General features: G+C 35.2%; 1 protein-coding gene across 3 annotated transcripts in view; it reads right to left on the bottom strand.

Annotated features, from left to right (window-relative positions):
* Positions 1-27,039, bottom strand: part of TENM1 (teneurin transmembrane protein 1) — a 612,361-nt gene that overhangs the window by 342,926 nt on the left and 242,396 nt on the right. The window lies entirely within an intron of this gene.

Raw genomic sequence — 27,039 nt, 5'->3', positions numbered from 1 at the left:
AAGTGAGGCACAGAAACATTAATGAGGTTACTAGTTAGTGACAGAGATGCTTTGGTGAGTGTAGTTACCGCTAATGAGTAAAATTTGTAGGAATGGGCATTGTGGATCGAGATTGGTGGGGAAAAACACTTGATTTCAATTGTATGTTAAACAAAAATCAAAATTAGTGGGTTGCTTAGAGCTACTAAACAATGTCCTGTGTTTGTAACATGCTCTACTTCATTTAATTAAATGAAAAATGACGAGGAAGATGTATCAACATTTCCATTTTATAGATGAGGAAACTGAGGCACAGAGGCATTAATGAAATTAACAAGGTGAATGTGATGATTTTTGGTGAGCATATTTATCTCTACTAATAAACTTTGTGGGAAAGGGCATTCTCTATCTAGATTATTGAGGAAAAAACTTGTTTTCAATTCTGTGTATTAAAAAAAAACTAAGTATGTTACTTAGATTTAAGCAATGTCCTGGGTGCTTTATATACTATCCTTCATTTAATTAAAAAAATTCAATGAGAGGTCATCATAAACATTTCCATTTTATACATGAGGAAACTGTGGCACTGAGGCATTAATGAAGTTACTAGTAAATGAAAGAGATGTTTTTGGTGAGCCTATTTATCTGTACTTGATAAGCTTTGTGGGAAACGGTATTGTCTATCTAGATAATTGGGGAGAAAACTTGATTTCAACTCTCTTTTCTTAAAAAAAAAAACAAAATTAGTATGTTACTTAGATCTAAGCAATGTTCTGGGTGTTTTATAAGCTCTGCTTCATTTAATTAAAGAGAAAATCTAAGAGAAATATGTTATCAAGATTCTCACTTTACAGATGAGGAAATTGAGGCACAGAGTCATTAGTGAAAGACATGCTTTTTGGTGAGCATATTTATTTATAGTCAGTGAACTCTGTGGAAAAGGGCACTGTCTAGATTGTTGGGGGAAAAATCAATTTCAATTCTATCTATTACAATAAAAAGACAAAATTATGTATGTCACATAGATCTAGTAAGCAATGTCCTGAGTGTTTTACATGCTATATTTCATTTATTAAAAAAAAAAAAAACTATGAAAGATGTATCAACACTCCCATTTTACAGATGAGGAAACTGAGGCTTAGAGGCATTAATGAAGTTGCTAGTAAGTGAATGAGATGATTTTTCATGAGCATATTCATGTATACTTAGTAAACTTTGTGGAAAGGGCAATGTCTATCCAGACTGGAAGAAAAAAAACTCAATTTCACTTCTATCTATTAAAAGAAGCAAATTTAAATATGTTACTTAGATCTACTAAACATGTTCTGTGTGTATTAGATGCTGGGCTTCATTTAATTGAAAAAAAATCTACAAGTAAGGCGTTATCAATATTCCCATTTTATAGATGAGGAAACTGAGGCTGAAGGCATTAATGAAGTTACTAGTAAGTGAAAGATATTCTTTTTGAAGAATGTATTTATCAACACAGTACAATTTGTGGGAATGGGCACTGACTATCTAGATGGTTAGCATAATAAATCTCAATTTCAATTCTCTCTATTAAAAAAAATGAAATGAAGTATGTTACTTAGTTCTACTAAGCAATGTCCCGGGTGTTTGACAGGCTCTGCTTCATTTAATTAAAAAGAAAATGTATGAGGAAAGTGTTATCAAGAATCCCATTTTATAGATAAGGAAACTGAGGCACACAGTCATTAATGAAGTTATTTGTTACTAAAGAGATGCTTTCTGGTGAGTGTATTTATCTATATTTAGTAAACTCTGTGGGAAAGGGTATTATCTACCTAGATTATTGACAGAAAAAACTCATTTTCAAAAATTTGTACTAAAAAAAAATTAAGTACGTTACTTAGATCTAAATAATATCTTGGCTGTTTTATATTATCTTCTTCATTTAATTAAAAAGAAAAAATCAACACGGAGGTGTCCTCAACATTCCCATTTTATAGATGAGGAAACTGAGTCATAGAGGCATTAATTAAGTTATCAATAAGTGAAAGAGATGCTTTTTTCTGAGTGTATTCATGTATACTTACTAAACTAGGGGGGGAGGGCATTTTCTATCTAGATTGATGGGGAATAAAACTTGATTTCAATTTGATCTATTTCCCATTTTATAGCTGAGGAAACTGAGGAAACATCTAAGCAATGTCCTGGGTGTTTTTCATTCTCTCCTTAATTTAATTGGAAAAAAATCAATGAGGAAGGTGTTATCAACATTTCAATTTCATAGATGAGTAAACTGAGGCACAGTCATTAATAAAGGTTACTAGTTAGTCAAAGAGATGCTTTTGATGAATGTGTTTATAATTAGTAAACTTTGTGGGAAAGGGCATTGTCTGTCTAAATTGTTGGGGAAAGAAACTAGATTTCAATTCTATTGAAAAAACAACAAAATTATGTGTGACTTAGAGATCAAGTAAGCAATGTCTTGGGTGTTTTACATGCTCTATTTCATTTAATTAAACAGAAAATCTATGAAGGATGTGTTATCAACATTCCCATTTTATACACGAGGAAACTGTGGTTTACAGGCATTAACAAAGTTACTAGTAAGTGGAAGAGATGCTTTTTCATGAGTATATTCACGTATGCTTAGTAAACTTTGTGGAAAGGGCAATATCTATCTAGATTGATGGGGGAAAAAACTCGATTTCAATTCTATTAAAAAAAAACAATTTGAATATATTACTTAGTTCTTCTAAATAATGTCCTGGGTGTATTACATACTCTGCCTCATCTAATTAAAAAAAAATCTATGAGTAAGGTATTACCAACATTCCCATTTTACAAATGAGGAAACTGAGACTAGAGGCATTAATGAAGTTATTAATAAGTGAAAGAGACGATTTTTGGTGAGTGTATTTTTTGAAAGTTTGTATACTTTGTGGGAAAGGGCATTGACTATCTAGATTGTAGGTGAAAGAATTCAATTTCAGCTCTATTTAAAAAAACAAATTGAGACCAGGATGGGGAATTCGTGTAACTCTATGGCTGATTCATATCAATGTATGACAAAACCCACTGAAAAAAATAAAAATAAAAAAAAAAATAAAAAAACAAATTGAAATACGTTACTTACATCTACTAAGCAATGTCCTGGGTATTTTACATACTTGCTTCAATTAATTTAAAACAATGATGAGTAAGTTGTTATCAATATTCCCATTTTGTAGATGAGGAAACTGAGGCTGGAGGCATTAAAGAAGCTACTAGTAAGTGAAAGAGATTCTTTTTGGAGAGTGTATTGAAACTTAGTAAAATTTATGGGAATGGGCACTGACTAGATGGTCAGCATAATATATCTCTATTTCAATTCTATTTAAAAAAAAATGAAGTATGTAACTTAGTTCTACTAAGCAATGTCCTGGGTTTTTTCTAGACTCTGCTTCATTTAATTAAAAAGAAAATGTATGAGGAAAGTGTTATCAAGAATCCCATTTTATAGATAAGGAAACTGAGGCACACAGTCATTAATGAAGTTACTTGTTACTAAAGAGATGCTTTCTGGTGAGTGTATTTATCTATACTTAGTAAACTCTGTGGGAAAGGGTATTATCTAGATTATTTAAGACCCTATCTAAATATCTAGGGTATTTAGATTATTGAAGAAAAAAATTCATTTTCAATAATTTATACTAAAAAGAAACCAAATTAAGTATGTTACTTAGATCTAAGTAATGTCCTGGCTGTTTTATATGATCTTCTTCATTTAATTTAAAAAAATCAATGAGAAGGTGTCCTCAACATTCCCATTTTATAGATGAGGAAACTGAGTCATAGAAGCATTAATTAAGTTATTAATAAGTGAAAGATTCTTTTTTGTGGGTGTATTCATGTATACTTACTAAACTAGGTGGGGAGGGCATTTTCTATCTAGATTGATGGGTAATAAAACTTGATTTCAATTCTATTAAAAACAAAACAAAAGAAAGTATGTTACTTAGATCTAGTAAGCAATGTCCTGGGTGTCTTATATGCTCTGCTTCATTTAACTGAAAAAACATATATATATAAATAAATATATATATATACATATACACAAATAAGGTGTTATCAACATTCACATTTTATGGCTGAGGAAACTGAGGCTAGAGGTATTAATGAAGTTACTAGTAAGTGAAAGACATGCATTTTTGGTGAGCATATTTATCTATAAAGGTAAACGTTGTGAAAAGAGCTTTGTAACAAATTGTTGGGGAAATAACTTGACTTAAATTCTATAAAAAAAAAAACCAACAAAATTAAGTATGTTACTTACATCTAAGCAATAGCCTGATTGTTTTTCATTCTCTCCTTCATTTAATTAGAAAAAAATCAATGAAGAAGGTGTTATCAACATTCCCATTTTATAGATGAGTAAACTGAGGCACAGAGTCATTAATGAAGTTGCTATTTAGTGAAAGAGATGGTTTTGTGAGAGTATTTATCTGTACTTAGTAAACTTTGTGGGAAAGAGCATTCTCTTATTTCTATAATTAGTAAACTTTGTGGGAAAGGACATTATGAATCTAGATTGTTGAGGAAAAATATTCGATTTCAATTCGATATATTAAAAAAATACCAAAATTTAATATGTACTTAGATCTACTAAGCAATGTTCTGTGTTTTTTTACAAGCTCTGCTTCATTTAATTAAACAAAAAATGATGAGGAAGGTGTTACCAACATTCCCATTTTATAGATGAAGAAACTGAGGCAGAGGCATTAATGAACTTGCCAAAGTGAATGAGATGTTTTTTGATGAGCGTATTTATCTGTACTTAGTAAACTTTGTGGGAAAGAGCATTCTCTATCCAGATTATTGGGGAAAAAACTCATTTCCAATTTTGTGTATTAAAAAATAATTAAGTATGTTACTTGGATCTAAGCAATGTCCTGGGCGTTTTACATACTATCCTTCATTTAATTAAAGAAAAATTAACAAGGAATGTGTTATCAACATTCCCATTTTATGGATGAGGAAACTGAGGCACTGAGGCATTAATGAAGTTACTTCACTTCACTTTCACTTTCTATTATCTGTACTTAGCAAAATTTCTGGGTAAGGGCATGGTCTATCTAGATTGTGGAGGAAAAAACTTGATTTCAACTCTTTCTTCTAAAAAAAACAAAAACAAAATTAGTATGTTACTTAGATCTAAGCAATGTCCTGGGTGTATTACATACTCTGCTTCATTCAATTGGAAAACAAAATCTACAAATAAGGTGTTATCAATATCCTCATTTTATACATGAGGAATCTGAGGCTAGAGGCACTAGTAAAGTTACTATTAAGTGAAAGAGATTCTTTTTAGTGAGTGTATTTATCGACACTTAGTAAAATTTGTGGGATTGGACATTGACTATCTAGATGAGCAAAAGAAATTGTGATTACAATTCTCTTTATTACAAAACAATTAAGTATGTTATTTATTTCTACTAAGCAATGTCCTGGGTGTTTTACATGCTCTGCTTCATTCAATTGAAAAGAAATAGTACGAAGAAGGTGTTATCAAGAACCCCATTTTATAGATGAGGAAACTGAGGCAGAGTCTTTAATGAAGTTACTAGTTAGTGAAAGAGATGCTTTCTGGTGAGCATATTTATCTATATTTGGTAAACTTTGTGGGTAAGGGCATTATCTATCTAGATTACTGGGGAAAAATGTTTTCAATTCTTTGTATTAAAAAAACAACAACTATGTTACTTAGATTGTGGCTCAGCTGGTAAAGAATCCGCCTGCAATGTGGCAGACCTGGGTTCTATCCCTGGGTTGGGAAGATCCCCTGGAGAAGAGAAAGGCTACCCACTCCAGTATTCTGGTCTGGAGAATTCCATGGACTGTATAGTCCTTGGGGTTGCAAACAGCTGGACACAACAGAGCGACTTTCATTTTCATTTTCAAGAAATGTCCTGGGTGTTTTATATGCTTTCCTTCATTTAATTAAAGAAAATAAACTAAAACTGTTATCAACATTCCTATTTTATAGATGAGGAAAGTGAGGCTAGAGGCATTAATGAAGTTACTAGTAAGTAGAAGAGATGCTTTTTGGTGAGTGTATTTATCAACATTTTGTAAAATTTGTGGGAATGGGCATTGACAATCTAAATGTTGAGAAAATAAATCTCGATTTCACTTCTCTCTATTAAAAAAAATTAAAACTAAACAGGTTACTTAGTTCTACCAAGCAATGTCCTGGGTGTTTAACATGCTCTGCTTCATTCAATAAAAGGTGCTCTGCTTCACTTAATAAAAGAATTACCTACGAGGAAGGCGTTATAAAGAATCCATTTTATAGATGCGAAAACTGAAGCACAGAGTCATTAATGAAGTTGCTATTTAGTGAAAGAGATGTTTTCCAGTGAGTGTATTTATCTATACTTAGCAAACTTTGTGGGAAATGGCATTATGTATCTAGATTATTAGGGGAAAAAACTCATTTTCAATTCAATGTATTAAAAAAATATTAACTATGTTACTTAGATCTAAGCAATGTCCTGGGTGTTTTATATGCTCTGTTTCATTTAATTAAAAATAAATCAGTGAGGAAGGTGCTATAAACATTCTCATTTTATAGGTGAGGAAACTGAGGCACAGAGGTATTAATGAAGTTATTAGAATGTGAAGAGATGCTTTTGGTGAGCCTATTTATCTATACTAATGAAACTTTGTGGGAAAGGGCATTGTCTATCCAGAATGTTGAGGGGAAGAAACTCGCTTTCAATTCTACCTATTAAAAAAAAAAAGCAAAATTAAGTATGTTACTTAGATCTGCTAAGCAATGTCCTAGGTGTTTTACATGCTCTGCTTCAATTAATTGAAAAAAAAAAATTCTGTGAGTAAGGTGTTATCAACATTCCCATTTTATAGCTGAGGAAACTGAGGCTAGAGGCATTAAAGGCTCAGATGATAAAGCGTCTGCCTGCAATGTGGGAGACTCAGGTTACATCCCTGGGTTGGGAAGATCCCCTGGAGAAGGAAATGGCAATCTACTCCAGTATTCTTGCCTGGAAAATCCTATGGATGGAGGAGCCTATGGGCTACAGTCCATGTGGTCGCAAAGAGTCGGACATGACTGAGCAACTTCATTTTCACCTTTCTTTTCAAGGGAAAGAGATGCTTTCTGGTGAGCATTTTTATCTACAGTAAATTCTGTGGGAAAAGGCATTGAATATATAGATTGTGAGCAAAATAAATCTCGCTTTCAATTCTATTAAAAAAATAAGTATGTTAGTTCGATCTACTAAGCAATGTCTTCTGTGTTTTAGATGGTTTGCTTAACTTAATTAAAAGGAAAATCTGCCAGGAAGATGTTATCAAGATTCCCATTTAAAGATGAGGAAACTACAAGACCTTCTAGAAATAACACTCCCCAAAAGATGTCCCTTTCATTACAGGGGACTGGAATGCAAAAGTAGGAAGTCAAGAAATACCTGGAGTAACAGGCAAATTTGGCCTTGGAGTACAGAATGAAGCAGGGCGAAGGCTAATAGAGTTCTGCCAAGAGAAGGCACTGGTCATAGCAAACACTCTCTTCCAACAAAACAAGAGAAGACTCTACACATGGACATCACCAGATGGTCAGCACCAAAATCAGATTGATTATATTCTTTGCAGCCAAAGATGGAGAAGCTCTATACAGTCAGCAAAAACAAGACCGGGAACTGACTGTGGCTCAGATCATGAACTCCTTATTGCCAAATTCAGACTTAAATTGAAGAAAGTGGGGAAAATCACTAGATCATTCAGGTATGACCTAAATTATATCCCTTACAATTATACAGTGGAAGTGACAGATTCAAGGGATTAGATCTGATAGACAGAGTGCCTGAAAAAGTATGGATGGAGGTTCGTGACATTGTACAGGAGGCAGGGATGAAGACCATCCCCAAGAAAAAGAAATGCAAAAAGGCAAAATGGCTGTCTGAGGAGGCCTTACAAATAGCTGTGAATAGAAGAAAAGTGAAAAGCAAAGGAGAAAAGGAAAGATATTTCTATTTGAATGCAGAGTTCCAAAGAACAGCAAGGAGAGATAAGAAAGTCTTCCTCAGCGATCAATGCAAAGAGACAGAGGAAAACAATAGAATGGGAAAGACTAGAGATCTCACCAGGAAAATTAGAGATACCAAGAGAACATTTCATCTAAAGATGGGCACAATAAAGGACAGAAATGGTACAGACCTAACAGAAGCAGAAGATGTTAAGAAGAGGTGGCAAGAATACACAGAAGAACTATACAAAAAAGATCTTCATGACCCTGATAATTATGATGGTGTGATTATCAACCTAGAGCCAGACATCCTGGAATGTGAAGTCAAGTGAACCTTAGGAAGCATCACTATGAACAAAGCTAGTGGCGGTGATGAAATTCCAGTTGAGCTATCTCAAATCCTAAAAGATGATGCTGTGAAAGTGTTGCACTCCATATGCCAGCAAATTTGGAAAACTCAGCAGTGGCCACAGGACTGGAAAAGGTCAGTTTTCATTCCAATCCCAAAGAAAGGCAATCCCAAAGAATGCTCAAACTACCTCCCAACTGCACTCATCTCACACACTAGTAAGGTGATGCTCAAAATTCGCCAAGCCAGGCTTCAATAATACATGAACCGTGAACTTTCAGATCTTCAAGCTGGTTTTAGAAAAGGCAGAGGAACCAGAGATCAAATTGTCAACAACTGCTGGATCATCCAAAAAGCAAGAGAGTTCCAGAAAATCATCTACTTCTGCTTTATTAACTATGCCAAAGCCTTTGACTGTGTGACCACAACAAACTCTAGAAAATTCTGAATGAGATGGGAATACCAGACCACCTGACCTGCCTCTTGAGAAACCTGTATGCAGGTCAGGAAGCAACAGAACTGGACATGGAACAACAAACTGGTTCCAAATAGGAAAAGGAATATGTCAAGGCTGTATACTGTCACCCTGTTTATTTAACTTATATGCAGAGTACATCATGAGAAACGCTGGGCTGGATGAAGCATGAGCTGAAATTGAGATTGCCAGGAGAAATATCAATAACCTCAGATATGCAGATGACACCATGCTTATGGCAGAGAGAGAAGAACTAAAGAGCCTCTTGATGAAAGTGAAAGAGGAGAGTGATCAAGTTGGTTTGAAGCTCAACATTCAGAAAACTAAGATAATGGCATCTGGTCCCATCACTTCATGGCAAATAAATGGGGAAACAGTGGAAACAGTGACAGACTTTATTTTTGGGGGGCTCCAAAAACACTGCAGATGGTGACTGCAGCCATGAAATTAAAAGATGCTTACTCCTTGGAAGAAAAGTTATGACCAACCTAGACAGCATATTAAAAAGCAAAGACATTACTTTGCCAACAAAGGTCCGTCTAGTCAAGGCTATGGTCTTTCCAGTAGTCATGTACGGATGTGAGAGTTGGACTATACAGAATGTTGAGTGTTGAAGAATTGATACTTTTGAACTGTGATGTTGGAGAAGACTCTTGAGAGTCCCTTGGACTGCAAGGGGATCCAACCTGTCAATCCTAAAGGAAATCAGTCCTGAATATTCACTGGAAGGACTGATGCTGAAGCTGAAACTCCAATACTTCTGCCACCTGATGCGAAGAACTGTCTCATTTGAAAAGACTCTGATGCTGGAAAAGATTGAGGGCAGGAGGAGAAGGGGACAACAGAGGATGAGATGGTTGGATGGCATCACCGACTCAATGGACATGAGTTTGAGTAAACTCTGGGAGTTGGTGATGGGCAGGGAGGCTTGGTGTGCTGTGATTCATGGGGTCACAAAGAGTCGGATACGATTGAGTGACTGAAATGAACAGAATCTGAGTCACAGAGTCATTAATGAAGTTACTAGTAAGTGAAAGAGATGCGTTTTGGTGAGTGTATTTATCTACATAGGTAAATGTTGTGGGAAAGGGCATTGTATATCTCGATTGTCGGGAAAAAAAATACTTCAATTCTCTCTATTAAAAAAAACAAAATAATTATGTTGCTTAGTTCTTTTAAGCAACGTCCTGTCTGTTTTACATGCTCTGCTTCTTTTAATTTAAAAGAAAAATTAATTTAGTTAAAAAGATTTGTATTTGATAGGTGAGGAAACGGAGGGTAAAGTCATTAATGAAGTTACTAGTTAGTTAAAGAGATGCTTTTCGGTTGAGCATAGTTATCTATAGTTAGTAAACTTTGAGGGAAAGGGCATCGTGGATGTAGACTGTTGTGGAAAAATAATTGATATCAATCCTGTTTAAAAAAAAAAAACAAAAAATTATGTATGTTACTTAGTTCTATTAAACAATGTCCTGGGTGTTTTACATGCTCTGCTATTTTGATTCATTAATAGTAGCAAAAGTAACATGCCAATGTAAGATATATGCAGTGGAAAGGTATGGATAAATGGGAAGTCTGTGCACTACCTAAAATAATTCTGTAAATCTAAAATTATTTCAAAATTAACTATTTTAAAAACACAAAAATAAATAACTTAGTTACTTAGTTCTAATAAGCAATGTCCTGGGTGTTTTAAATGTTCTGCTTCATTAAATTAAAAAAGAAATCTACTTGGAAGGTGTTATTAAGAGTCCCACTTTATAGAATGGGAAACTGAGGCACAGTGTCATTAATGAAGTTACTAGTAAGTGAAAGAGATGTTTTCTGGTGCGTGTATTTATCTATACTAGGAAACTGTGGGAAAGGGCATTATCTATCTAGATTATTAGGGAAACAAACTCGTTTTCAAATCTGTGTATTGGTAAAAAACAAAATTAAGTATGTTATTTAGATCTGAGAAATGTCCTGGGTGTTTTATATGTTCCCCTTCATTTATATATATAAAAAATCAACGAGAAGGTGTTATCAACATTTCCATTTTATAGATGAGGATACTGAGGCTGGAGGCATTAATGAAGTTACTAGTAAGTGAAAGAGATGCTTTTTGGTGAGTGTATTTACTGACACTTAGTAAAATTTGTGGGAATGGACCTTGACAATCTAGATGGTGAGCAAAATTCAATTTCAATCCTATTTGAAAAAAAGGAAAATTATGTTACTTAGTTCTACTAAGCAATGTCCTTGGTGTTTTACATTCTTTGCTTAATTGAATTAAAATGAAACTCTACCAGGAAGGTGTTATCAATATTCCCATTTTATAAATGAGGAAACTGAGGCACAGAGGCATTACTAAGTTACTAATAAGTGAAAGAGATGTGTTTTGGTGAGGGTATTTATCTATACAAGTAACCATTGTGGGAAAGGGTATAGTCTATGTAGATTGTTGGGGAAAACAATCGACTTCTATTCTGTTAAAAAAAACAAAATTAAGTATGTTACTTAGTTCTACTAAGCAATGTCCTGGGTGTTTTACATGCTCTACTATATTGATTCGTTAAGAGTGGCAAAAACTACCATCCTAATGTAAGATGTAAGTAACCAAAAGAGCAGGGTACAGTGTAAATGGGAAGTCTCTGCACTACCTAAAATAATTCTGTAATTCTAAAATTATTACAAAATTAACTATTTCAAAATATTAAAATGAATAATTTATCTCAGTAAAAAGAAAAAGAAAATCTAGGTGTTATCAATATTCCCATTTTATAGATGAGGAAACTGAGTCACAGGGACACTCATGAAGTTACTAGTTAGTGAAAGAGATGCTTTTGGTGAGCGTATTCATCTATACTTAGCAAACTTTGTGGGAGAGGGCATTGTCTGTCTAGATTGATGGGGAATGAAACTTGATTTCAATTCTATCTATTTAAAAAAAAACAAAAGAAAGCATGTTGCTTAGATATACTGAATATTGTCCTGGGTGTTCTACATGCTCTGCTTCATTTAACTGAAGCAAAAATCTTTGAGTAAGGTGTTATCAACATTCCCATTTTATAGATGAGTAAACAGAGGCAAGAGCCATTAAGGAACTCACCAGTAAGTGAAAGAGATGGGTTTTGGTGACCATTTTTATCTATACAGGTAAACATTGTGGGAAAGGGCACTGTCTATCTAGAGTGTTGGGGGAAAAAAATCGACTTCAATACTCTCTATTAAAAAAACAAAATTAAGTATGCTCCTTATTTCTACTAAGGATTGTCATGCATGTTTTACTTGCTGTGCTTCATTTAATTAAAAAGAAAATCTACGAGAAAGGAGTTATCAAGATTCCCATTTTATAGATGAGGAAACTGAGGGACAGAGTCATTAATGAAGTTACTAGTTAGTGAAAGAGATGCTTTTTGGTGAGAATATTTATCTATAATTAGTAAACTTTGTGGGAAAGGGCATTGTGGAACTAGATTGTTGGGGAACAACACTCTATTTCAATTCTGTACTTTAGAAAAATCAAAATTAAGTATATTTCTTAGATCTACTAAGCACTGCGCTGTGTGTTTTACATGCTCTGCTTCATTTAATTAAACAAAAAAATGCCGAGGAAGGTGTTATCAACATTCCCATTTTATAGATGAGGAAACTGAGGCACAGAGGCATTAATGAAATTACCAAAGGGAATGACATGCATTTTGGTGAGCACATGTATCTATACTTAGTAAACTTTGTGGGGTTTCCCTGATAGCTCAGTTCGTAAAGAATCTGCCTGCAATGCTGAAGCTGAAACTCCAACACTTTGGCCACCTGATGCGAAGAACTGACTCATTGGAAAAGACCCTGATGCTGGGAAAACCTAAAGGTGGGAGGAGAAGGGGATGACAGAGGATGAGATGGTTGGATGGCATTATTGATGCGATGGACACGAGTTTGAGTAGGCTCCGGGAGTTGGTGATGGACAGGGATGCCTGGCGTGCTGCAGTCCATGGGGTTGCGAAGAGTCAGATATGACTGAGCGACTTCACTTCACTTTTCATTTAATTAAAAAAAAAATCAACGAGCAAGGTGTTATCAACATTTCAACTTTATAGATGAGGAAACTGAGGCATAGAGGCATTAATGAAGCTACTAGTATGTGAAAGAGATTTGTCTTGGTGAGCTACTTTATACAGGTAAACGTTGTTGGAAAGGGAATTGTCTATCTAGATTGTTGGGGGGAAAAATCTACTTCAAATCTCTCTATTAAAAAAAACAAAATTAAGTATGTTACTTAGTTTCTACTAAGCAATGCCCTGGGTGTCTTTCATGCTCTGCTTCATTTAATTAAAAAGAAAATGTATGAGGAAAGTATCATCAAGATTCCCATTTTAGACATGAGGAAACTGAGGTGCAGAGTCATTAATGAAGTTACTTTTTAGTGAAAGAGATGCTTTTTGATGAGTGTATTTCTCTATAATTAGTAAACTTTCTGGGAAAGAGCATTGTGGATCCACAGTGTTGGGGAAAAATACTTGATTTCAATTTTATATTAAAAATAAAAAAATATTAAGTATGTTATGAGACCTACTAAGCAATGTCCTATGTGTTTTACATGGTCTACTTCACTGAATTAAATGAAAAATGATGAAGATCATGTTACCAACATTCCCATTTTATAGATGAGGAAACTGAGGCATAGAGGCATTAATTAAGTTAGTAGTAAGTTAAAGTGGAGAAGGAAATGGCAACCCACTCCAGTACTCTTGCCTAGAAAATCCCATGGATGGAGGAGCCTGGTGCAGGCTACTTACTGTCCATGGGGTCGCAAAGAGTCAGACACGACTGAGCGAGTTCACTTCACTTCACTTCACTTCAGTAAGTTAAAGAGATGCTTTTTGGTGAGTATATTTATCGACACTTAATAAAATTGTCAGGAAAGGTCACTGACTAGATTGTGAGTAAAATCTCGATTTCAATTCTTTCTATCAAAAAAACAAAATTAAGTATGTTAGTTAGATCTAGGAAGCAATGGTCTGGGAGTTTTACATGCTTTGCACAATTTAATTAAAGAGAAAATCAACAAAGAAGGCTTCAGCAGCATTCCCGTTTTATAGCTGTGGAAACTGAGGCACTGAGGCATTAATGAAGTTACTGGTAAGAGAAAGATATTTTTTGGTGAGCCTATTTATCTGTACTTAGTAAACATTGTGGGTAAGGGCATTGTTTATCTAGATTTTTGTGGAAAACACTGGATTTCAACTCTCTCTTCTCAAAAAAACCTACCAAATTTAATTATGTTACTTTGATCTACTAAGCAGTGTCCTGGGTGTTTTACATGCTCTGCTTCATTCAATTAAAAAAATATATAAGAGGACGGTGTTATCAACATTCCCATTTTATACATGAGGAAAGTGAGGCACAGAGGTATTACTCAATTTATTAGTAAGTGAAAGAGATGCTTTCTGCTGAGTGTATTCACTATACCTAGTAAACTTAGTGGGAAAGGGCATTGTCTACCTAGATTGTTGGGGAAAAAACTCGATTTCAAAAAAAAAAACAGATTAAGCATTTCACTTAGCTCTAGTAAGCAATGTCCTGGGTGTTTACAGGGTCTACTTCATTTAATTAAACAAAAATCTATGAGGATTTTGTTATCAACATTCCCATTCTATACATGAAAAAACTGAGGCTAGAGGCATTAATGAAGTTACTAATAAGTGAAAGAGATGTTTTTTGGTGAGCATATTCATGTATACTTAGTAAACTATGTAGGAAAGGGCATTGTCTACCTAGATTGATGGGGAAAAAAACCTCGATTTCAATTCTATCTATAAAATAAAAAACAAAATTAAATATGTTACTTAGATCTACTCAGCAATATCCTGGGTGTTTACATGCTCTGCTTCATCTATTTGAAAATAAACTCTACAAGCAAGGTGTTTTCAGCATTCCCATTTTATAGATGAGGAAACTGAAGTTAGAGGCATTAATGAATTACTAGTAAGTGAAACAGATGCTTTTTGGTGAGTGTTTATCTATATATAGTAAACTTTGTGGGAAAGGGCATTCTCTAGATTGTTCGGGAAAAATACTCGATTTCAATTCTATATTTAAAAAGGTTAAAATTAACTATGTTACTAGATCTACTAAGAAATGTCCTGTGGGTTTTACATGCACTACTTCATTTAATTAAAAAAAAAATCTACCAGGAAAGTGTTAGAAACATTCTCATTTTATAGATGAGGAATCTGAGACACAGAGGCATTAATGAAGTTGCTATTTAGTGAAAAAGATGCTTTGTGGTGAGTGTATTTATCTATACTTAGTAAACTTTGTTGGAAAGGGCATTGTCTATCTAGATTGTTTGGGGGAAAAAAAACTCAATTTCAATTCTATTTAAAAAAGGACACATGTAAGAACATTACTTAGATCTACTAAGCAATGAATTGGGTGTTTTACAATCTTTGCTTCATTTAATTAAAAAGAAAATCTATGAGGAAGGTTTTATCAACATTCCCATTTTACAGATGAGGAAACTGAGTCAAGCAAGAGTCATTAATGAAGTTACTATTAACTGAAAGAGATGCTTTTTGGTGAGCATATTTATCAAAAGTAAAATTTGTGGGAATGAGCACTGATTATCTAGATTGTGAGCAAAAGAAATCTCGATTTGAATTCTCTCCTTTAAAAAAAAACACAAAATTAAGTATGCTGTTTAGCTCTACAAAACAATATCCTAGGTATTTATATGGTTTGCTTAATTAAATTAAAAAGAAAATCTACAAGGAAGTTGTCAAGATTCCCATTTTATAGATGAGGAAGCTGAGGGATGGAGGCAGTAATGAAGCTATCAAAGTGAATGAGATGCTTTTTGGTGAGTGTACTTATCGACAGTAAACTTTGTGAGAAAGGGCACTGTCTATGAAGATTCTTGGGGGAAAAAACTCGACTTAAATACTATCTATTAAAAAAGATTAAGTATGTCACATAAATGGAACAAGCAATGTCCTAGGTGTTTTGCATGCTCTATTTCATTTAATTAAAAAAATCTATGATGAAGGTGTTATCAAAATTCCCAATTTTATAGACAAGGAAACTCATCTATAGAAAAGGCATAGAAGCATTAATGAAGATACTAGTAAGTGAAAGAGATGCTTTTAGGTGAGCACATACATGTGTACTTAGTAAACTTTGTGGGAAAAGGCACTGGCTATCTAGATTGATGGGGAAAAAGTTGATTTCAATTCAACCTATTAAAAAATTTAAATATATTACTCAGATATAGTAAGAAATGTCCCAGGTATTTTACATGCTCTGCTTCATTTAATTAAAAAAAAAAAAACCTACAAGTAAGGTGTTATCAACATTCCCATTTGACAGATGAGGAAACTGAGGCTAGAGGCATTAATATGTTACTAAGTAAAAGGCTTCCCTGATAGCTCAATTGGTAAAGAATCTGCTTGCAGTGCAGGAGACCTGGGTTTGATCCCTGGGTTGGGAAGATCCCCTGGAGAAGGCAAAGGCTATCCACTCCAGTATTCTGGCCTAGAGAATTCCATAAGTAAAGGAGATCCTTTTTGGTGAGCGTTTTTATCAACACTTAGTAAAATCCGAGGGAAAGTTCATTTACTACCGAGATTGTTAGCAAAATAAATTTTGATTTCAATTTTCTCTATTAAAGAAAAACAAAATTATGTATGTTAACTAAGATCTATGAAGCAATGTCCCGGGAGTTTTAAATGCTTTGGCTGAATTCATTAAAAAGAAAATCAACAAGGAAGGTGTTATCAACATTCACATTTTATAGATAAGGAAACTGAGGCACTGAGGCATAAATGAAGTTAATAGTAAGTGAAAGACATGCGTTTTGGTGAGCCTATTTACCAATAAAGGTAAACATTGTGGGAAAGGGCATCTATCTAGATTGTTGGGCAAAAAAAAACTGACTTCAATTTTATTAAAAAAAAACAAAATTAAGTATGTTACTTAGTTCTACTAAGCAAAGTCCTTAGTGTTTTACATTCTGTGCTTCATTTAATTGAAAAGAAAATCTATGAGGAAGCTGTTTTCAAGATTCCCATATTATATATGAGGAAACTGAGGTACAGAGTCATTAATGATGTCACTAGATACTGAGATGCTTTTTGGTGAGCATTTATCTATACTTAGTAAACTTTGTGGGAAAGGGCATTCTCTATCTAGATTTTTGGGAAAAAATACTTGATTTCAATTCTATATTAAAAGAAGATAAAATTAACTATGTTACTAGATCTACTAAGCAATATCATGTGAGTTTTACATACACTGCTTCAAGTAGTTGAAACAAATCTACCAAGAAAGTGTTATCAATATTCCCATTTTATAAATTAGGAAACTGAGGCACAGAGGCATTAATGATGTTACTAAAGTTAATGAGATACTTTTTGAGAGCATATGCATCAAAACTTTGCAAACCTTGTGGGAAAGGGCATTGACTATCTAGATTTTAATTCCTTCTATTAAAAAAAATAAGTATGTTACTTAGATCTATTAAGCAATGTCCTGGATGTTTACATGCTCTATTTTATTTAATTAAAAAGAAAATATATGAGGAATGTGTTATAAGATTCCCATTTTACAGATGAGGAAGCTGAGACATAGAGGCATTAGTGAAGTTACTAATAAGTGAAAGAGAAGATTTTTCGTGATAGTATTCATCTACAGTTATTAAAGACTGTGGGAAAGGGCACTGTCTATCTAGATTGATGGGAGAAAAACTAGATTTCATTTCTGTTAAAAAAAGAAACTTAAATATGTTACTTAACTCTACTAAGCAATGTCCTGGGTGTTTTACATCTCTGCTTCATTTAACTGAAAAAAAAAAAAATCTACAAGTAAGGTATTATCAACAATCCCATTTTATGAGGGGGGGGGGGAACTGAGGATAGAGGCATTAATGAAGTTGCCAGTAAGTGAAAGAGAAACTTTTTAGGAGCATATATATCTACACTTAGTAAAATTCATGGGAATGGGCATTGACTAGATTGTGAGCAAAATTAATCTCTATTTCAATTCTCTCTATTAAAAAGAAACAAAATTAAGTATGTTAGTTAGATCTACTAAGCAATGTCCTGGGTGTTTTACATTCCCATTTTATAGATGAGGAAACTTAGGCAGAGAGGTATTAATGAAGTTACTAGTAAGTGAAAGAAATGCTTTTTGGTGAGTGTCGTTATCAATACTTCGTAAACTTTGTGGGAAAGGGCATTGTCTATATAGATTGCTGGGGAAAGAAAACTTGATTTCAATTCTATATATTAAAAAAAAGTATGGTTACTTAGATGTATTAAGCATTGTCCTGGGTGTTTTAAATGCTCTACTTCATTTAATTAAACAAAAATCTATGAGGAATGTGTTATCAACATTCCCATTTTATAGATGAAAAAACTGAGGCTAGAGGCATTAATGAAGTTACTAGCAAGGGAAAGAGATGCTTTTTGGTGAGCGTATTCATGTATACTTAGTAACCTTTTGGGAAAGGATATTCCCCTTTCCTACCTAGATTGATGGGAAAAAAACTCTCGATATCAATTCTATCTGTAAAAGAACAAAAAGGAAAAGTTAACTATGTCACTTAGATCTACTAAGCAATGTCCTGGGTATTTTACATGCCCTGCTTCATTTAAATAAAAAAAATCTTTGAGGAAGGTGTTATCAACATTCCCATTTTATAGATAAGGAAACTGAGGCACAGAAGTATTAATGAAGTTACTGGAATGTGAAAAGATGCTTTTTTCTTTTGAGTGTATTTATCTAAAATTAGTAAGCTTTGTGGGAAAGGGCATAGTCTATCTAGATTTTGGGGAAAAAATAAACTTGATTTTAATTATCTCTATTTAAAAAAATAACATAATTAAGTATGTTACTTCTATCTACTAAGCAATGTCCTGGGTGTTTTACATACTCTGCTTCATTTAATTAAAAAGAAAATCTGTGAGGAAAGTGTTATCAACATTCCCATTTTATAGATGAGGAAACTGAGGCATAGTGGCATTAATGAATTACTAGTAAATGAAAGAGATGCTTTTTGCTGAGCATATTTATCTACACTCAGTAAACTATTAGGGTGAGGGCATTGTCTATGTAGATTTTTGAGGAAAAAATACTCAATTTCAATTCTATTAAAAAATTAAGTATGTAATTTAGATCTATTAAGCAATGTCCTGGGTATTTTATCTGCTCTGCTTCATTTAATTAAAAGAAAATCTACAAGGAAGGTGTTCTCAACATTCCCATTTTATAGATGAGGAAACTGAGGCACAGAGGCATTAATGAAGTTACTAGTAAGTGAAAGAGATGTGCTTTGGTGAGAATATTTATGTATACTTGTAAACACTGTAGGAAAGGCATTGTCTACCTAGATTGTTGCGGGGTGGGGGGGGGGAAACTGCAATTCCATTCTCCCTATTTAAAAAAGATAAAATTAAGTATCTTACTTAGATCTACTAAGAATTGTCCTGGATTTTTTACATGTTCTGCTTCATTTAATTAAAAAGAAATTCTACAAGGAAGTTGCTACCAACATTCCCATTTATTAGATGAGGCAACTGAGGCAAAGAGGCATTAATGACATCACTGATTAGTTTACGAGATTCTCTTTGGTGAGCATATTTATCTATACTTAGTAAACTTTGTAGGAAAGGGCATTGTCCATCTAGCTTGTTGGGGCAACAAAACTTGATTTCAATTCTATTTTAAGAAAAAAACAATACTATGTATGTCACTTAGATCTATTAAGTGACGTCTTGGGTGTTTTACATGCTCTGTTTCATTTAACTAAAAAGAAAATCTATGAGGAAGTTGTTATCAACATTCCATTTTACAGATGAGGAAATTGAGGCATAGAGGCATTAATGAAGTTACCAGTAATTGAAAGAGATCCTTTTTGGTGAGCATATTTATTTATACCTAGTAAAACTTGTGGCAAAGGGCATTGTCTAGCTAGATAACTGGGGAAAAAACTCCATTTCAATTCTATTAAAAGAAACAACAACAACTAAGTTTCTGAATTTTCCAAAATCAAAATTTGTCTTACTCCGGTTTTGCCCTATATTTTAAAGTGTTTGCACTTTTTTTTTTGTCATGCAGGCTAAATAAGTACACTCATTCTATAGCTTTCAGCATGTTATTCTTCCACCATAATCATAGCCCTAGAAAGGTGGATAATTTGGACTAGCATAAAGGAGGCAGAAGAAAGCCCCGAACTCACTGTTACTCAATTTTAGTGCAGAGAGCAAGTGAAGTAGGCACTTTGCCCTCTTGAATAGTTCCATTCTTAAACTTTTGATCACAGAATTGGGTTCAGTATTCTCTCTCTCCTAATTCTGTATTAATAACCATTCTGGTCAACTTTCTACATGTGGGCTATATAGTGTATCATGGCAAAGAGATTTATGGACTTAACTTATTTCATCTGTAGAGTTGGGATACTACCTGCATCCCCTGAAGGTGGGCGGAATCACTACTAATTTCATGGCAAAAGAAAGCAACGCTGATATCATTAACTGATTATATTTAGTCTGAGAGCCAGAAATCTGTACCCCCCAACTCTTTCAATGCAACAACATGTTTGACCCCAAGCACAATGTATTCTTGTGAGTTTCTATTGCCTGTGAGTTTCTAGTGCCTCTTATATACAAACTGCTGACTGTGGAGAAACTTGATCAAAACATCAAATATTACCAGAGAAGCCGAGTTTGCGCCCTTCACAACCATTGATGAAGTACCTTAACCTCGCCTCCTCTTGATGCCTTGCATATGGTCATCTGTCTTCCTGACTACTACTTCATAAGGCTTATTTGTAAATTCAAGCAAATGTGCTTCTGACTGGCACTGATACATCACTGATGCCAAAATATCAGAGAGGATGAAGCATAAGGACCTTTTTTTGGATTCAGATGGAAAATATTACAGATTTATGGGTAAGTGATGACAATAGCCATTCCATAATATCTTCATATAATCAGTATCTTCCCATGCCTCCCTTCACTGAATTTTATGACCTCAAAACTTATTCAAAGAAATTATTTTTTTGCTGACCTAAAAGGTATAGTGGGGAGAAGTGGGGATGGGGCTGGTTGCCTGAACCCAGCTCTGACTTTTCACTAGCTGAATTTCAACTGCTTTTCAATGACCACTTACGGAGCCATAATTCACAGAATGACTATTGATGTCCCATTGATATTGATGTGATTTCCCCTAGTGGATTGGGGGCAGCACAGCCTACAGCTATTAGTATCTAAAGGTTATGTATAATGGATAATAGAGGAAAATGAAATGGCAGAAAGGAATCTGCACGGGAAACAGAAGCAGTAAATAGTTTCAGTGAAAGATCTTAGTTGGGTTACACGGCAACTACAAAGGGGATTGGAAAAAAAAAGCCTGATAACTCTTACAGACTCAGCAAGATTGAGAGTGAAATGGTTTCCTATTTTGAAATATAATACTTTTTTATTTCAACCACAGAAAGTCATTTAAAAATCATCTTGTGTGTTACAGTTGTTATGTGACATCTTTCAGCTGAATGCCTATTTATGAATTCCTACTCTACCCTCCTGAGGTGGTCTGTGATACAGCACAGATGGAGTAAGTGGAGGAAGAGATTTTAACCAATATATCCAAAGTCACATATGGATCAGCTCATGACAGAAGTCAGAACAAAGTTAGTGTTTGCCTTTAATATCTCCTCATCTTGAACCCACTCAACCTACTGCACTGTGCTTAGTCGCTCGGTCATGTCCGACGCTTTGTGACCCAATGCATGGACTGTAGCCTGCCAGGCTCCTCTGTCCATGGGGATTCTCCAGGCAAGAATACTGGAGTGGGTTGCCATGCCCTCCTCCAGGGGATCTTTCCAAACCAGGGAATCAAACCCAGGTCTCCTAAACTGCCAGTGGATTCTTTACCATGTGAACCACCAGAGGAGCCCTCAACCTACTGTACTAGCATTTAACCTGGTATTTCTGTCTTTTCAAAGTCTCATGGTAAATCATTTCAACAGATACTCTCACCAATCAACACATCTTAGTTGAAGTAACCATTGCAATGAATGGCCTGGTAAATCGAACTTACTTTGTGATTTAATAAGAAAAAACATACAGAGGGTTTACTTAGTAGTGAAAGTGAAAGTTGCTCAGTTCAATTCAGTTCAGTCACTCCGTCGTATTCAACTCTTTGTGACCCCATGAACCGCAGCACGCCAGGTCTCCCTGTCCATCACCAATTCCCGGAGTCCACCCAAACACATGCCCAATGAGTCAGTGATGCCATCTAACCATCTCATCGTCTGTCGTCCCCTTCTCCTCCCGCCCTCAATCTTTCCCGGCATCAGGGTCTTTTCCAATGAGTCACCCCTTCACATTAGGTGGCCAGAGTACTGGAGTTTCAGCTTCATCATCAGTCCTTCAATGAACACCCAGGACTGATCTCCTTTAGGATGGACTGGTTGGATCTCCTTGCAGTCCAAGGGACTCTCAAGAGTCTTCTCCAACACCACAGTTCAAAAGCATCAATTCTTCAGCACTCAACTTTCTTTATAATCCAACTCTCACATCCATACATGACCACTGGAGAAACCGTAGCCTTGACTAGACGGACCTTTGTTGGCAAAGTAATGTCTCTGCTTTTTAGGTTGGTCATAACTTTCCTTCTAAGGAGTAAGTGTCTTTTAATTTCATGGCTGCAGTCACCATCTGCAGTGATTTTGGAGTCCAGAAAAATAAAGTCAGCCACTGTTTCCCCATCTATTTGCCATGAAGTGATGGGACCAGATGCCATGATCTTAGTTTTCTGAATGTTGAGCTTTAAGCCAACTTTTTCACTCTCCTCTTTCACTTTCATCAAGAGGCTCTTTAGTTCTTCTTCACTTTCCACCAGGGTCTTTTCCACCACCATAAGGGTGGTGTCATCTGCATATCTGAGGTTATTGATATTTCTCCTGGCAATCTTGATTCCAGCTTGTCCTTCTTCCAGCCCAGCGTTTCTCATGATGTACTCTGCATAGAAGTTAAATAAGCAGGGTGACAATATACAGCCTTGACGTACTCCTTTTCCTATTTGGAACCAGTCTGTTGTTCCACGTCCAGTTCTAACTGTTGCTTCCTGGCCTGCATACAGGTTTCTCAAGAGGCAGGTCAGGTGGTCTGGTATTCCCATCTCTTTCAGAATTTTCCACAGTTTATTGTGATCCACACAGTCAAAGGCTTTGGCATTGTCAATAAAGCAGAAATAGATATTTTTCTGGAACTCTATCTTGCTTTTTCGATGATCCAGCGGATGTTGGCAATTTGATCTCTGGTCCCTCTGCCTTTTCAAAAACCAGCTTGAACATCTGAAAATTCACGGTTCATATATTGCTGAAGCCTGGCTTGGAGAATTTTGAGCATTACTTTACTAGTATGTGAGATGAGTGCAATTGTGCGGTAGTTTGAGCATTCTTTGGCATTGCCTTTCTTTGGGATTGGAATGAAAACTGACCTTTTCCAGTCCTGTGGCCACTGCTGAGTTTTCCAAATTTGCTGGCATATTGAGTGCAACACTTTCACAGCATCATCTTTCAGGATTTGAAATAGCTCAACTGGAATTCCATCACCTCCACTAGCTTTGTTCATAGTGATGCTTCGTAAGGCCCACTTGACTTCACATTCCAGGATGTCTGTCTGGCTCTAGGTGAGTGATCACACCATCGTGATTATCTGGGTTGTGAAGATCTTTTTGTCCAGTTCTGTGTATTCTTGCCATCTCTTCTTAATATCTTCTGCTTCTGTTAGGTCCATACCATTTCTGTCCTTTATTGAGCCCATCTTTGCATGAAATATTCCCTTGGTATCTCTAATTTTCTTGAAGAGATTGCTAGTCTTTCCCATTCTATTGTTTTCCTCTATTTCTCTGCATTGATCATTGAGGAAGGCTTTCTTATCTCTCCTTGCTATTCTTTGGAACTCCGCATTCAAATGAGTATATCGTTCCTTTTCTTTGCTTTTCACTTCCCTTCTATTCACAGCTATTTGTAAGGCCTCCTCTGACAGCCATTTCGCTTTTTTGCATTTCATTTTCTTTGGGATGGTCTTGATTCCTGTCTCCTGTACAATGTCACAAACCTCCATCCATAGTTCATCAGGCACTCTGTCTATCAGGTCTAGTCCCTTAAATCTATTTGTCACTTCCACTGTATAGACATAAGGGATTTGATTTAGGTCATACCTGAATGGTATGAACTAGAAAACCTAGTGATTTTCTCCACTTTCTTCAATTTCAGTCTGAATTTGGCAATAAGGAGTTCATGATCTGAGCCACAGTCAGCTCCTGGTCTTGTTTTTGCTGACTGTATAGAGCTTCTCCATCTTTGGCTGCAAAGAATATAATCAATCTGATTTTGGTGATGACCATCCGATGATGTCCATATGTAGAGTCTTCTCTTGTGTTGTTTGAAGAGGGTGTTTACTATGACCAGTGCGTTCTCTTGGCAGAACTCTATTAGCCTTTGCCCTGCTTCATTCTGTACTCCAAGGCCAAATTTGCCTGTTACTCCAGGTATTTCTTGACTTCCTACTTTTGCATTCCAGTCCCTATAATGAGAAGGACATCTTTTTTGGGTGTTAGTTCACTTGTGTCCAACTCTTTGTGACTCCATGGATTATAGCCTGCCAGGCTCCTCTGTCCGTGGAATTCTCTAGGCAAGAATACTGGAGCTGCTTGCCATTTCCTTCTCTAGGGGATCGTCCTGATCCAGGGATCGAACCTGTGTCTACTGCATTGCAGTCTGATTCTTTACTGTCTGAGCCATCAGGGAAACCCAAGAAGTAAATGAGCTGCAAAGTTCATTGCAGTGCTAGGAGAGCAGCAAGGCCTGGCACTCAAAAGCTTGTCCACTGGAGTCAGTCTGCTCTGGCTTAAAGCTCAGGATATCCCCTTCTCAGTGATGTGACCTCTTAATTTCATTGTGACCTATATGTGATCTCTTACATTGGCTATGCTTCAGTTGTCTCATTTATAAAATAGATTTAATCTGATAACTATCCTTAATGACTGTCGTGAGGATGCAATGAGCTAATACAAGTAGAGTGCTTAGTGTAATTTTTTTTCTAGTAAACTTTTATGGACAGGGTTGCTATGTGCCAGGCAGTGTTTGTGGAGCTGGGATACAGCCATGAATAAAACAGTTAACTCTGAGAAACAGTGAATGTTAACAGCGAGTAGTAGGTATAAAGATAATAATGGTAACAACAGCGATCATAATTTAATATTTATGATAAACTTATATGGCTCAGCTGGTAAAGAGTCTGCCTGCAATGCAGGAGACTTGGGTTTGATCCCTGAATTGGGAAGATCCCCTAGAGAAGGGAAAGGCTACCCCCTCCAGTATTCTGGCCTGGAGAATTCCATGGACTGTATAGTCCATGGGGTCACAGAGCTGGACACGACTGAGCAACTTTCACTTCACTATATGTTTTAGGCACTCTTCCAAGTTCTTTAGATATATTAACTCATTTAATTCGATGACAACCCTATGTTGCAGGTAGTGTTTTAGGACAATTTTACAGATGAGAAAATGGACGCCTTAGAAGGGTAAATAATTTGCCAAAGATAATGTGCATAAGAAGTGGCAGAGGTCTGAAAATCCTTGTTCATGACCGTTGTACTATATTGCCTTGTTATCATATTAAATATATTAATATATGCCACTGTTTATCCTATTAAAAAGGCAGTCCTTGAAATAACTGAAACATTTTATTTTCACATCTGAAATGAATATATACTCTAATTAAACAAGGCTCAGAGTGTATAATACAATTTTTATATAAGTGGCCATTTAAAAAATTTAAATAGAAACATAGGTTTGGACAGAGTATAAATCTATTAATAAAGAACTTGGATTTGTTTATTCCAGATGTAAAGTCTTATGTCTAAAATATCATCTCTTTGTACAGTAAAAGCTAATAGAAGATAACCTGTAAGATAAAAACTGGTCTCATAATTGAACAAGGACATTTTAAAGGGTCTCTAATGTATTTAAACTTTTCAAATTACTCCTTGATTTGAATGATACCATATTAAAATCCTGTTTATATTACAGTACTTTCTCATTTCAGACCTTCATTCCTTCAGCATCATTCCTCATTAAATGTTATTACAATCTAAATAAATGTTCATGCTGAGTTGTCCTAAATTGTCTGGGATAAAGGACATATTTTTGATCTTATAGGTTAATATTATCCACATTTAATAGAAGCATTGTTCAATATATTCAGATTGTACAATGAAAATAGAAAAGAGATAATCATGAACATCAATATAGGCTGTGATCTTATATTGCTGACATTATCAGTGACTCCCCTACAAAATATATCTGCTTACTTCCTATCCTTTGTTCTATGACTCATAAAAACTGGTCATGAGAACTTTCTTATTGTTCACATTTTTAATAAATCAGACTCAACAAAACTTACTTTTTTATAGTTAGAAGAAGCTCTAAATTCCTTTTTAATCTATCTGTCAGAACCATATTCAATGTATGTTTGTGGATAATTCCCCTTCAATTAGGAAACCAGGCTAAACTTGAAAAGAAGATATGAGTGACATATTTACAAAGAATTTTTATTTCTACCATGATATGTTAGTCTTCTAGGAATGCTGCTTCCACAAAATACATATTTCTTAAGTTAATTTACATTTTAGACCACAAAACCACTCAAACAAGGAAATTAATGTTCAGTCAAATTAAAATGTCATCCAGAAAAATCAATATGACTTGCTATTGAGAAAGAGTGACTTGGGGGCTTCCCAGGTGGCTCAGTGATAAAGAATATGCCTGCAATGCAGGAGACATGGGTTCGATCCCTCATTTGGGAAGACCCCCTGGAGAAGAAAATGGCAACCCACTCTAGTATTCTTGCCTGGGGAAATCCCAGGGACAGCGGAGCCTGGCGGGCTACAGTCCATGAAGTTGCAAAGAGTCAGACATGACTTAGTCACTGAGCACGTGGGCGCGCGCGCGCACACACACACACACACACACACACACACACACACACACACGGTGACTTTAATCAAGATCCCTCAAGAACAATCATATTTTTCTTAAAAGTGGAAAGTGTGCCTCACTACTATTTTCTCCTTTATCATTGCAAACATAGTAACCACACAATTTTGCCACCATTTACTGAGTGAAAATAAGAAGACATTTTTTTAGTCCCAGTGTAAAATTCCACATTCTTGGAAAGAAATTATGCCCTGGAT

This window comes from Muntiacus reevesi, chromosome X, assembly GCF_963930625.1.
Source record: "Muntiacus reevesi chromosome X, mMunRee1.1, whole genome shotgun sequence".
Taxonomy (NCBI): domain Eukaryota; kingdom Metazoa; phylum Chordata; class Mammalia; order Artiodactyla; family Cervidae; genus Muntiacus; species Muntiacus reevesi.
Note: the sequence above shows the minus strand (reverse complement) of the source record. Positions and strands in the feature narration are given on the sequence as shown.